General features: G+C 42.8%; 1 non-coding gene across 1 annotated transcript; it reads right to left on the reverse strand.

Moving 5' to 3' along the window:
* Window positions 1-11,972: 11,972 nt before the first annotated feature.
* On the reverse strand, window positions 11,973-12,055 carry TRNAL-CAG. Its single transcript has one exon. It is a non-coding gene; the product is annotated as a tRNA-Leu (tRNA).
* Between the last annotated feature and the right edge of the window lie 2,216 nt (window positions 12,056-14,271).

Genomic DNA, 14,271 nt, shown 5'->3' on the forward strand with positions numbered 1-14,271 from the left:
GAATTTTCTAACAATACTCTTTACCAAGAGTATGCAGGATGAGGAAAATGTTGTTTGGTTTCGCTATTCAAGAAATGCATTTGGAAGAAAAATATGCCAAGGTATAAACTGAAGGTCAGTCAGTTGAAGGGACTCATGTCCCAGTTCAGTCACTTCTTCTTCATGAAGATATTTCCCAGGCAAGGATGAACTTTTTCCTCATGCTCAGATTTTGTGCTGACCTTCGGCCTCAGTGCCCTGCAGACATCTGCAGTTGTTGGTATGTTTCCGGTCTTAGGTTCTGGCTTTAAAACTAACTTCGTAAGATTTCTCTCATTTTTAGGAAATTAAGTCTGTAGATTAGAGAATTATCAGTGCTGCCACTCATGAAACCTAGTCTCATTTTAAAACCACTCTAGCTTAATTTCAACTTAAGAATTCACAATTCTTAAATGTGAAAGGCACATGTATGACCATCAGCACCTAACGGCGCTAACTGGCATCATCTAGACTCTGCTGCATCTTTCACATGTAAGAATAGCTTCACTGGTGGTCAGAAATACATTTTCTCTTGGGGGTTGCTTGCCAGATAGCTCTTTGAAACCTTCCGAAGCAGAACTGGTACCACGTAGTGAGAGCTTGTTGTCATGTTCTACAGACCTTTTCAAATGCTTCTGGCAATTACATGCTTTCTTTGGATGCTTTTTTAAATCCCTGCCCACAATCATAACACTATATCAGAGCAAAAGGCTTTTCTCCCTGTATCTTTATTTCCTAACAAAAATCCAAGTATCCTGACAAAAACCAAACCTCATTTCACAATGTGATATGTCTGCGCCCTGCTTGTATGTATAAAGCCCTGGGGTTAAATTTTCAATGTGGTGGCATAGCAGATACCTGCACAAATCCCATTGTCTGCTAATGGGATCTGTTCATGCTGCTCCCCGACACCTTTTTAAGCACTCATCCTGGTGATTTATTTTATTACAGTGTTATAGAGGACACTTAGTGAAGTGTGTTCTGATCCTGCATTCGGCAACATGAACCAGTCAGAGGGAGCGGGACCAACCAAACGGCTGCGTCTGTGCTGTATTGCCACAGATAGTGGTCGTGGGTTGTTGGCTCCATATTTATGTGGTTGTAAGTTGCCTGTTTTGCTGACACTTTAAAGTAAATGAAGGGAAGCGTCAGCACTGCTGGCTTTCTGGCAGGAAGCCTAAGAGCAGCTTGGTATGCCTTGTGTGTCTAGCTAATGCCACTTTGATGGAAAGTTTTAATTAAGTGCGTGTCTGTGCGTGCAGAGAAGAAATCAGAGACACTTGGGAAAAAGAAAGTGGATCTGCTCCAGACTCATTGAGGAATAACTTGTTGAGAGCACTACATGACTTTAATTAATTGGAAAATATTTTCTTAAATATCGCTGGAAAGTACAAGAAAATCAGTCTGTAGATCTAATCCATTTGCTCCATACTTGTTGGAAGATGTCATGGTAGTACAAGCAGAGGTGTAGGGATTGTGAAACTAATCTGATACACTGGATTTCATTAAGTTCCCTAACTGTAATTATCAGAGGAACACTGGAAGCTAGTTTGCCTACAGCCAGTATTTTTGGTTTGTTATTTCTGTAACAGTTTCTAAGGTTACAAACATCCAAAAATTCATTGTTAATACAAGTATAATTTTTATAGCAAATATTTTATAAGTAGGTAGCTATATTAAAATTCTAGCTGTTGAAATTGAACTTATTACATGGGAATTTTAGCTCCATTTCCTGATTCTCATAGTTACTGGAAGAAAATTCACTCAGTTCTCTTCAGACTGTCTAGAGGCATAGCTCTTTATGAAAAGAGCAGTTCTGAGGAGCAGGGATGATTCATTTGCCACTAGATACGGTGTGTGATTTATTTTGAATAATGTTTGGTGTATGAGTCATTGTTCTATCTGCATTATAGCAAAGCCAAAAGGGCCAACCCAGGCTTGTACAGGGCTTGTTATGTCATACTGTACTTGCCTTAATCTCTGTAATCTTTTTATGGCCTCAATACAGCATGACTTCCACACTTTTATCAATCTTTCAACCAAGGTAGAAAACCTGCTTTATTATTCACATACCTTTTCTTCTGGAAGAAATGCAGTTTTCTCAAGAGCCAATCCAAACCTGTGCAACAAACTCCATGAGGGGGTGGGGATGACCAAGTCTTAGCTTTTGTTCCTATTTGACCTTCCATCTTTAATATAACTCTAAAATACTCTTTGCATTAAATAACCACAGTGAAAGAATAACACGGGTGGCTTAAGCCTTATCCCGGCGAACTCTTCTGTTCCTCTGTATGATGAGTGATCGGTCAGCTCCTTTGATTCAGCTTATTTTAAATGCCTATTCTCCTGTGAACTGTACTGTCAGATGAAACCTTCCCTCATCCCCAAAGCCCCATTTTTTTGTTTTTTTGTTTCTTAACATGGACAAGGTTATTTTCTGAACACAGAATTCTAGGTCTGATTTCCTAATATCTTTCTCTATTTCTGCTGATATTTATGAAAAAGTGAATCTGAAGACTGGAATAGATAAGGCTCTGCTCTTAGCATGAATTATCAGACGCCATTTCAGATGTATACAGCAGATGGGGAGTCTCATGGGAAGGGGAGAAATGAATGCAACAGATCCATCATAAAAGCAAAAAAGCTACTTTATGAGAATAGTTTCAGGAATGGAAGATGCCATCAAAAGGTTATTTACCTTTTGGCAAATCATTGCATTTTGCCTGACTTTTTCTAATCTGAGAAATGAGAAATACTTTGGCATTTATTACCAGAAACTAGTTGTAAACAGAATTATCTTGTTTCTCTGGGCATTATGGAGCAACGCTAGGTGCCTCCACTGCTCATGACAAAGGCAGACAAAGAAAGGAATGCTTTTGGACAACATAGGGAAAGTCCAGAACCCAGAAAAATGAAGAATCTCCAAGTATTCCAATAAAAGCAATGAATGCTGTGGTTTAAGACCTTTGTTGCCTTAAAACCTTTGTAAGATAACCACTTCACACTAAGTTAGAGCAGTGGTCCCGTGCAGAGTGTGGGGAGGCATGAGAAACATTGCCCGTATGACAGCCCCCACCCCGTACACCAGGCCTGCGCGCGGCTGCTCAGGCAGCGCATAGGCAGGCTCTGGAATTTGTTGCGGCAGCGTGTGAGTGCTAAAAAGTTCAGGAAACGCAAGAGAAAACTCCTTTTAATGTGAAGGTGGTCAAACACTGATACAGGTTGCTGTGAGTTTGTGTGGTTTCCATGTGGGGAGATAATCAAAACCCGACTGGATGTGGCCCTGAGCAATCTGCTGCAGCTGAGCTGGCTCTGAGCAGGAGGGTGGACTGGAGGATCTCCAGAAGTCCCCACCAGCCTCAGCGACTCTGTAGTCTGTTGCAGCCTATGAAACACAAAGAAATACCTCTACATGATGGAGCCTCTGAAACCCAGATTCCTGGGAGAAGGGAAGCTTTGTCCTACTGTTTGTCCTGCTGTTTGCCACTGTCTGTATCAATTTCTTCCTTAGGGCTGGTCTTGGCCACCATCCCAGAGGATGCTGAGCTAGGCTGATCGTTGGTCTGATCCAGCATGGATGTTCTTGTGTGTGTTAAGAGGATACTGGGATAGACTGCAGATAAGGAGTAAGTCTGATTATGGAGAGGTTATTTAGGAGAGGAGGGTAAAGCAATGCGGTTCCACCCGCGATCCAGGCAGGGCAGCCCAGGGAGACTCCTGACATTGAGCCATGTTTCTCCTATGGGCATTGCAACTCAGGGTGGCGATGCTGGAAATCTGTCCAATGCCAGTGTCCCCAGCCCGATCTACCCGGGTTGCTGCTGGGGCTTGGCAGCTACAGCGCAAGGCAGACTGGTGCCCTGTGCTCACCCCTTCTCCACCTAAGCTCAACAGAGTTTCCTCTTAATTTTAAATGTGTTTAGTCCAGTTGCTGGGGACCTGACATTATCCCAAGAGCTAAACAAATTGATGTTTGTGACGTTTGACCGCTGGGCAGCTGGGAGGCTTGATTTGTGTTATAACACTTACTTAGTTTCACCTGTTTAATAGATAGGACTGTCGGGGTTAACGGTTGACATCTTGTTAAGGTATGTGAAAGGATTGCCACAAACTCTAAAGGCCACAGTAGGAGAAGCCAAAAAGGAAAGATTTGAAATGTGATACTTCTGAAGTTAGAAATGGAGATGAAGCAAAGTAAATTAAGTTAGAAACAAACCCCAAAGACTGCTTCTTCATCAACTGAGAGTCCTTCTTGTCTTTCTTTATAAATGTCAGTTTCTTTATAAATAAACAATTTGCTCTTTTAAAATAATTGGTGATGACTCAATAGCTCATCTTTATTATTGTGTATTTTAAATATGCAGACTTCAGCAAGTCTAAATCTGTGCTCTCTGGGGAAAAAATAAGGCTTTAATCATATTCAGACCTAGCCTCCCTTTCATCTGGTAGTTTACTTTCTTTGACAGGTGAATATAACTTTCTGAGATCTCTGTTTTGTTTTTAAACCTATTCACCTTCTTATATAACTTTCCTTACATAGAGATTGTAATTTTTGTTTTACCCTAACTGACACCAGTCAGGTAAAGAGGCAGGTTTATAGACATTTGCAGTTTATTTATTATATTCCAGTTGGTGTTTATAATATTCTCTCCTGAAAATGAAGTGTTTCTCATACAAAAAGGAAGGTAAGCAAAACTACACATGGCAATGCAGAGGTATTTTTTGTTATTGTTATTCAGTAAACCCCACACCGGGTCCTGAGTAAAGGATCTCGACACTGCTCTTGCTTGGATATCTCCTGCTTTGCCCAGTGCTGATTGCCACAAGGCTGCAATATAGCTCTGCTTCTCATTTGAGTTAATGAGAAAGAAAGATGGAAAAGCACATAGTTTTGTTTTCTTAGAGGTTGTATGATGTAAGGCTTGTGGGTCCTCCTCTTTGACCAGGCATTAAAGTACCTGGGTGCTTCGGTGAGGAGTCTCTGTAACTGTGCAGCAGCAATGGGAACCATCTGCTAATGCTGTGCTGTGCTGGGGAGAGCGGGAGCTGTCAGAGCTTAGCACTAGCACTGAAGGAACAGGAAAATAAATTAATTCCAGTTAAACGTGAGTGTGAAATTACCACTCTGAGGCAAGGTTGAATATTTATAGCAGCAAACAGCCAGTGGATTGGCCCACAATAAAAAGACAGCATTACCTTTCAAAGGGGAATTTGACTTTTGGAAGTAGAGCAAGACTTTGGCTTCAGGGCAAGCATATCTACAAATAAATACTGGGGTTTTTTTCAAGCATTTGTATGTGTTATGAAAAGCACTAGCAGCAGAAAGAATAACAATCTGCCCCGTATTGTGACATTGTCTGTCTATAGTGGATCCACGTGCAAGCTTGGCTTGCAGCAGGTAGCTTTCTGCCTGTGCTATCACAAGCAACTCCATGCTATCGGAAACAGCTATGTGTTATTTCACTTTCTGGGCACCCGTGTTTCCTCATGCCAAAGCTGCCCTTTGGGCCTGCCCCTCTGCAGTGTGGCTTATGCCAGGAGAGATCCAAGACCCCTGCACTGAGAAGAGCTTCATCTTTAATATAAGGATAGACTTGCATTGTCTGTATTGATTACAGTTCATAAAGCTGACATTTAATTGACATCAGAGTTAACCATCAACATCCTCAGTGGAGTTAGTCCAGCTTTAAATAACTGTTTTAATAACTGTGAACAGCATGGACCCACAGGTAAATTCCTTTCACGGTAGATTCATTAGGGCAAAAAAGATCATTAGCTGCTGGTAATGGATTGTTTCTCAGTAAGATAAACACAAATTCAGACACGCTTTGAACAAATTCAGAACAAGCCAGTCTAGGCTTGTTTCAGTGACAAAGGGAGCAGGTGAGCCATGTATCCTGATTATTCCTTTTACTTCTGTTTAAAAAAAAAAAACTGTGAAGACCACAAAGTGTTGGAAATATATTGTCCTATCCACTAATGAGCAGTAGAAATAATGAGATATCTCAAAACTCCCTCACTGTCCACCTACTTAGTGTATACTTGGCTGAACTTGATCTAATTCTTTTCAAAGTGACGTGTGGATTTGGTGTCAGGAGAGAAATACTGGAAGCAGTTTCCATCCACTTCAGTCGTTCAGTCATTCATGCTGGGTGAGAAGCGCTGGTCAGATCTGAGTATCTGTTATGCTTTGTGGTGAGCATATAATGACATGGTTGCTGCCTTGCTGTATTCTCCTCTAGTTCATGGGCAACATTCATAAAGCCAGGATGAGAAAAGTTTGATGATAGCTATTGTTTGCTGGAGAAAATTTTATATGAAGGAAAAAATACCATGTGGCAATATCCTCTCATGTATGACGGTGTAGTGGTGGTAATGATGGAAGCCTGGCTTGCCCATAAAATTATCCATTTCCCAGAAACGCCTCCAGGGGGATTTCACATAGAGTGTGGGTTCTGCCTCTGTTCTTCCCCCTTCTGCTCAATAAGGGCTGTTCTCACAGGTACAGCTCTGGCTGCAGCTGCCGCACAGGAATAAGGGAATCCTTATTCCTTATTAATTGAGAGATTGTGTTTGATAGAGGCTTGCTGAAAGAAAACTGCTCCTTTAATAAAGCACAACATCTTTCTGTGGCTTTTACCTCCTGTTTGCGTTGGCATCCTGAAACACATTTGTTTAAAAAAGTGCATAGTCCCTTTCTTTAAAAAAAAAAAAAAGGTCATTCTCTGTATCTTATTTACCAGAAGCACTCCCTTGTGCACCACTCCAGAGAGATAAAAGATTTCTGAGCTGCTTGTGGTTCTGTACTTTTCACCTTGTGACATTTTCTCACAGGAAATAGTTGCAGCTTTTGCAAATGTTCAGAGTTTTCTCTTGGTCCTTGTGACTAGCAATGGCTAAGATGTATGCAGTTTTAATCTCAGAAAAAGACGATCATGTGCTTCCTTTAATAATGGAAGTTATTTAAGTCTGGACATCTTGTCTAGCTAATATGATTATTTTGGTTTTAAATTGACTAGAGAGCTGAACATATTCATGTGAATAGTTCGAACCTAGCCTCACTGAACAGCTTGTATATAAAAGAGTGCGGATATTGGTATGTGATTATGAAATAGCTAGCATACATACTGATAATCAGATTTTTTAAAAAATAATTGTTCTTCTTTCCCTCAAATGTCTCTCTAGATTCTGTCCAGTCCATCTTGTGAAACTTTCTGAAAGCAATTTTATAGGAAGAGACCGTCTTCACAGGAGTCATTACTATCGGTTAACGTGTGCTTTGCCACAATTTGGTGCATGTTCTTAATGACATATTAACAAAGGATTTGGCAGAATTTTTGTTCTGTGCAGGCTTTTTGTTCAGGATTAAATGATCTGCTAGAGAACAAGGAATTGAACTTTCTACAGGGATTTTTTTGATGAAATCCTGTGGTCTTTGTTGTTTATGAAACCAATGTTTCATAAAGGCCAAATGTTATGGCCTTGGATTTAACCCTCCCTCTGCCTCTTTTGTTTTGTCCACTATTATAGTCTGTGAACGTGGAAGATTTGACTTGGCAGAATATTGTGTTTTATTTTGTAATTATATTGGAAATCCAAATGAAATCTCCTCTGCATACCTACTTCACCCATTACAAGGTGTTACTAGAAGGGAAATGCGGTTAACTACAAGCTATGCAGAGCTCGCAGCCACAGAGTTTTAACCCTTGGCTCTGTGCATCCTGTTACGTTGCTGCTCTTTCATCGGTCCAGCAACTCCTGTGCAGCCTTGTCCAAAATGGAGGTTTGAATCATGGGATGAAATCCTAGGACAACTGAAGAAATTTCTGAACTCCTGTTGGAGTTAGGGTTTTTCTTATCCTGAATGCTGGCTGGAGCCTCGTGCAGTTCTCTCTCCCCTCATGCAAACCTCTCAATGGGGAGTGAAGTAGGGTCAGGAAGGGACTGTAGGAAAAAGATACAGTTCTGAATAGGTGTTTGAATGCATAATCTATTTAGTGAATGCCTTCTCACTAGTAGTTTTCTAGGATGCTTAAACCATCTCAAGTACTGTAGATACATCTGATTTATATGATCTTTATATGATCTTCTATCTTCCATATATCTTATATGATGTATGAGACTTCAAAGGTGCTGTTTTGCTTGTGACACATTATTTTATGCTTTCTGTCTCTCTCTCTGTTACATTTTTTCCTCAAACGTTAAGAAGAGTCTAAACTATCAGTTTAGATCAAATAATTTCTAATAATAATTGTATTGATGCCTGTATAAAGTAGATAATATACTACTATTGTAAACTGTGTTGGTGGGACTTGAAAGACTATAGACAACCAGGATGCTGATTTCAGGTTTCATCCAAAATAGATCCCTCAGGAAGACCAGCCAACCCTGCACCCTGCAACTTACAGTTGTGGATTACTGCTTTAGGCAGCTGCCTATTGATTTTCTTGTATGTCTGGCAGACGTAAACATACTGGACTTGCTGTGCATTCAGAGCAGGCGAATTTGCTGCTTTCAGAATCCTAATACTGGTAGAACTGCTGTCTGGAACATGGAATTAAATACTGATTTAGCATTAACAGTTCAGGAGATGGTGATCTTAACATTGCTTTCTGCGAGGATGTTCTGCAAAACATCCATAAGTCATGGGACCTGACGAGATGCATCCCGGAGACCTGAGGGAATTGGCTGATGTAGTTGCCAAGCTACTGTCCATGATATTTGAAAAGTCATGGCAGTCAGGTGAAGTCTGTGGTGACTGCAAAAAGGGAAACATTGCACCCATTTTTAAAAAAGGTAGCAAAGACGACCCTGGGGACTACCGACCTGTCAGCCTCACCTCTGTGCCAGGGAAGATCATGAAACAGATCCTCCTAGAAGTTTTGCTAAGGCACATGGAGGACAGGGAGGTGATTCGAGACAGCCAGCATGGCTTCACCAAGGGCAAGTCCTGCTTGACCAACCTAGTGGCCTTCTATGATGGAGTGAACACATCAGTGGACAAGGGAAGAGCTACCAATGTCATCTGTCTGGACTTCTGTAAGCCCTTTGACACGGTCCCCCACAACATCCTACTCTCTAAATTGGAGAGATACAAATTTGATGGGTAGACTGTTGGGTGGATGAAGAATTGGTTGGATGGTCACATCCAGAGGGTAGTGGTCAATGGCTCAATGTCCAGATGGAGATCAGTGATGAGTGGTGTCCCTGAGGGGTCCGTACTGGGACCAGTACTCTTTAATATCTTAATCAGTGGCATAGTGGGATCAAGTGCACCCTCAGAAAGTTTGCAGATGACACCAAGCTGAGTGCTGCGGTTGACACACCTGAGGGATGGGATGCCATCCAGAGGCATCGAGGCATGGGCTCGTGTGAACCTCATTAGGTTCAACATGGCCAAGTGGAGGGTCCTGCACCTGGGTCAGGGCAACCCCCAGTATCAGTACAGGCTGGGGGATGAAGGGATTGAGAGCAGCCCTGCCGAGAAGGACTTGGGGGTACTGGTGGGTGAAAAGCTGGACAGGAGCCGGCAATGTACACTCGCAGCCCTGAAGGCCAAGCATATGCTGGGCTGCATGTGAAGCAGCGTGGCCAGCAGGTCGAGAGAGGTGATTCTGCCCCTTTACTCTGCTCTGGTGAGAGCCGACCTGGAGTCCTGCATCCAGCTTTGGAGCGCTCAGCACATGAAAGACATGGACCTGTTGGAGCGGGTCTAGAGGAGGGCCACCAAAATGCTCAGCGGGATGGAACACCTCTGCTGTGAGGACAGGCTGAGAGAGTTGGGGTTGTTCAGCCTGGAGAAGAGAAGGCTCCAGGGAGACCTTATTGCAGCCTTCAAATCCTTAAAGGGGTCTTCTAAGAAAGATGGGAACAGACTTTTTAGCAGGGCCTGTAGCGACAGGACAAGGGGTAATGGTTTTAAACTACAAGAGGGTAGATTCAGACTAGATGTAAGGAAAAAAATTTTGACAATGAGGGTGGTGAAACACTGGCCCAGGTTGCCCAGAGAGGTGGTAGATGCCCTTGCAACATTCCAGGTCAGGTTGGACAGGGGACATCTAGTTGAAGATGTCCCTGCTCATTGCAGAGGGGGTAGGCTATGTGGTCTTTGAAGGTCCCTTCCAACCTGAAGTATCCTATGATTCTAAATATCTGAGTGTTCCACTTCATTCATGGGAAGTATTCTTGTGATTGATGCTTGTGACCTTTTTTTTAGAAATACTTTGTATTCCAGAATGTCACTTAACTCTAAATATGTGATGTCACAATTTAATTCATTTACTGATTCATATGTGCTTTTGAGAGGTTTTTAAATTTTAAAAAAACATGAACATAATGCAATTTTGAAAGTATTTGAGAGGGCAGTTTAAAGGGAAAAAAAGCGCTAGTTTTGAGATGGAAGCTGTAGTTTTAGGAAAAATCTGGAGCCAAAATAACAGCTCACCTCTGGCAAAAGCGGGAGAGAGGGCAGTTCTGCCTCTCCCTCTCATGCTCTGCTCTACTTACTCCCCTGCTGTTGCCACTTAAGCAAGTGCCAGAGCTTTCCAGGTGATTGCCTGGCAGGTGAGTCCTGCTCCCTAAAGCAGCAGAAGAGCAGCTCAGGGTTGTAACGTTTCTTGCTATGTCAGTGAGGCATATAGCCTGACACCCAGCATCAGGGCTAGTGCAGAGAAGACCCAGGGCTAGTGCAGGCATGGTGGTGGGCAGGAAGCAGAAACACCACCAGATTTGGGGATGGATTCTGAACTGCTCCCTTCTTTAGGCTGAGACAGTTAGCTCTTCCACTTTAATTTAAGACCCTTTTTTTTTTTTAAGAACAGAATAGAATACAGTAGAGTAGAGCAGAGCAGAGCAGAGCAGAATAGAATAGCATAGAATAGCATAGAATAGAATAGAATAGTTCAGTTGGAAGCGACCTACAACAATCATCTAGTCCAACTGCCTGACCACTTCCGGGCTGACCAGAAGTTAAAGCCTGTTTTTAAGGGCACTGTCCAAATGCCTCTTAAACACTGACAGGCTTGGGGCATCGACCACCTCTCCAGGAAGCCTGTTCCAGTGTTTGACCACCCTCTCAGTAAAGATATGCTTCCTAATGTCCAGTCTAAACCTCCCCTGGCGCAGCTTTCAACCGTTCCCACATGTCCTGTCCCTGGATCCCAGGGACAAGAGCTCAGCACCTCCCTCTCCACTTCCCCTCCTCAGGAAGCTGTGGAGAGCAAGGAGGTCTCCCCTCAGCCTCCTTTCCTCCAAACTAGACAAGCCCAAAGTCCTTCGCCGCTCCTCATAGGACATGCCTTCCAGCCCTGTCACCAGCTTTGTTGCCCTCCTCTGGACACGTTCAAGGACCTTCACATCCTTCTTGAACTGTGAGGCCCAGAACTGCACGCAGTATACTCAAGGTGAGGCCGCACCAACACTGATGGCGGACTTCATGACCTTAGAGGTCTTTTCCAGCCTAAATGATTCTATGAATACAGCGGGGCAATCACCTCTGTTGACGGGCTGGTCATGCTGTGTTTGATGCACCCCGGGATGCGGTGTGCCCTCTTGGCTGCCGGGGCTCACTGCTGGCTCCTGTCGAGGCTGCTGCTGACCAGCACCCCCAGCTCCCTTTCTGCAGGGCTGCTCTCCAGCTGCTCCTCTTTCTCTCCTTGGGCCCGGCCTTACTCCACCCCAGGTGCAGAACTCAGCATTTTGACATGTTAAATTTCATCCCATTAATCACATCCCAATGCTCCAATCTATGTAGAACCCTCTGTAAAGCCTCCAGTCCCTCAAGAGAGTCAACAGCACCTCCCAGTTTGGTATCATCAGCAAACTTGCTGACAGTGCATTTCACCCCTGCCTCCAGATTGTTCACAAGTGTGTTAACAGAACCTGCCCTGGGATTGAGCCCTGAGGAACACCGCTAGTGACCCGTTGCCAGTCGGGTGCAGCCACAAAAAAGGAGCTGTCAGAAGTGGGATTCGAACCCACGCCTCCAGGGGAGACTGCGACCTGAACACAGCGCCTTAGACCGCTCGGCCATCCTGACCCACAGAATACCCGTGCTGCCACTGTATTATTGGTGTATTTGTAGATATTTTTTAGTGATGCTATATTGTACTATTCGTCTCACGCAGAGGATGTTAAAAAATGTTCCAAACTAAAATGTATATTGTGTTGAATCTAATGTAACTCTAATAACTGATGTTACTTTGGTACATGCAGCCGTTTCATTCTGTGAGTACGTCAGTGTTCGTATGTTGAGAACGAAGCAGGGGCTGTTGCACATAAATTAAGTGTGCCATGTAGCAGAGGTACAGAACGAGTAAGAATGCAGTGTGTTGCACAAGGGCATTGCTTTAAGCTGATTTGTTTCCTGTAATGTCTATGAAAATCCCCTTGAGACAGGTACAGATTATTCATGGTGAGAGTTCTCTGTGACATTTGAAAGGGGACTGTGACACTGAAACAAATTGTATGTCCCTGTGCTGCATTTTTATAAGAGGAATTCATGTACTTGAAAGGTGCATCCAGGAAGCTCTAAACATACAAATTTGGTCAGGATTTGTGAGTAAAAGTCAATGCAGAAAGCAAGAGGTATACTTGCTTGCAGGCATCAGCTTTAAAATCTAGTTGCTGTTTGGAATGTAAATGTAGTATAAAAATAAAATTTTGGAACGGGACAATCAGAAACTGACTATCAGAAATGGCAAGTATACCTCTGGTCCCAAAATGTAATTATTTCCCAGAACATTAAGGAACAATATTTTCCAATGGCAAAAAAGGCTACAGTCTCTACTAGATTGGTCAGAAATTGATACTAATTTTATTTGGTACGGTATGGAAGCAAAACAGTTGCTAGTTTGGAGAAACCAGTTCATCTGGCTCCAGTTTGCCAATGTCTTTCTTGCACTGGGAAACCCAAAGTGCTGGATCCAGTTCTGTGATGCAGTCCCACTGTTGTTGAGTAGAGGGAAATAATGACTTGCCTTGACCTGCTGGCCATATGTCAGTCCTTGGATATGCACAAGAGTTGACTGGACCAGGCTCTGTCTTGCCCTGACTCCAGTGTTACATCTATCTTCAAAGTTGGCCCTGCTTTGAGCAAGGCATTAGAGCAGGTAAATGCCAAAGGTCCCCTGAAACCGAAATTGTTCTGGAATTCTACAATGACATGCCATATTTTTGAACAATTTTAGGTAACAACACTCTTAAAAATTGAGAGTATTAATGCTGTATCTTGTATATGCAGTTAATGTTTCCTAAACATTTGCATTTTTACCCTTATGCTCATTCTAGGGCAACAAGTAATCTTGTCGGAGTCCTAACTCTATGTTAGGACTGGCCTAGGTAACGAATATTTTTATAACATTCTGGAAATTTTATGCTTGTTGTTATGGTGGGAGACAGAAGGTATGCTGTAATGCGTTTCAGTATTCCAGTCTTGGAGAAAGAGCAGGACTGGTCGACTTACTGGAGGGATTCTTTGATGGTCAAAGGTGCAACTTTCCTATATTTAGAATTAGTAATAAATTTAAATACTGTGAAAACAGGGACTTGGTACACAAAGTCACAAAAACTGTTCATATGGAAACAGTAGTTTTGCCCAAATCCTAGTCGTAGTAAATGTGGTGGTGGTGGTCTTTTTTTTAAGCCATAAGTAGTGAAGTCAACAGAAGCAGAATTATCCCAGTTTTGGTAAGTCTTCTTGCCCCCTGTAGCAAGATTGCCAGAGTCTAATAAGAGAAGTACAGGTGGCAGAGGTATCACCATCAAAGGCTGCTCATAGAGTAGCAACTCCAGGATGAGCTGAGGTTGCAACCTAGACTGTTTCTCCTATCAGCACATAGCCAGCATCTCCAGAACCTTATGTTCACTAGTTTAAGACACAATGATGGTGTAAAACTGGTTAAATACATCTTGAATAGCTGGGAAAAGTAACTAAATATGTCTTAATTTAAATTGAAGCCTAAGTCATAAAGATAGCATTACCCGTTGGGTTCAAGACTCCTGGATCACACAAGGAAGGCTCTTCCTGCAGAACTAAGTGTGTACCAACATACAGTGACCTCAGTGAAGAATCGGCCCAAGCCTACCACTGGACAGCACCAGCGTCTCCTTTACCAGTGAGAATTTTTTGGACCAGAACTTCAGTAGTTAACTCTCAAGCTGTTGTCCAAATCCCTGCTCATCTGGCAAACTTGCTGGTCAAAACGTAGTGGTACTTCGTATGTAAAGGGTAAATTCAGCCTTGATTGCTGACCC

Source organism: Phaethon lepturus, unplaced genomic scaffold (assembly GCF_000687285.1).
Source record: "Phaethon lepturus isolate BGI_N335 unplaced genomic scaffold, ASM68728v1 scaffold792, whole genome shotgun sequence".
Taxonomy (NCBI): Eukaryota; Metazoa; Chordata; class Aves; order Phaethontiformes; family Phaethontidae; genus Phaethon; species Phaethon lepturus.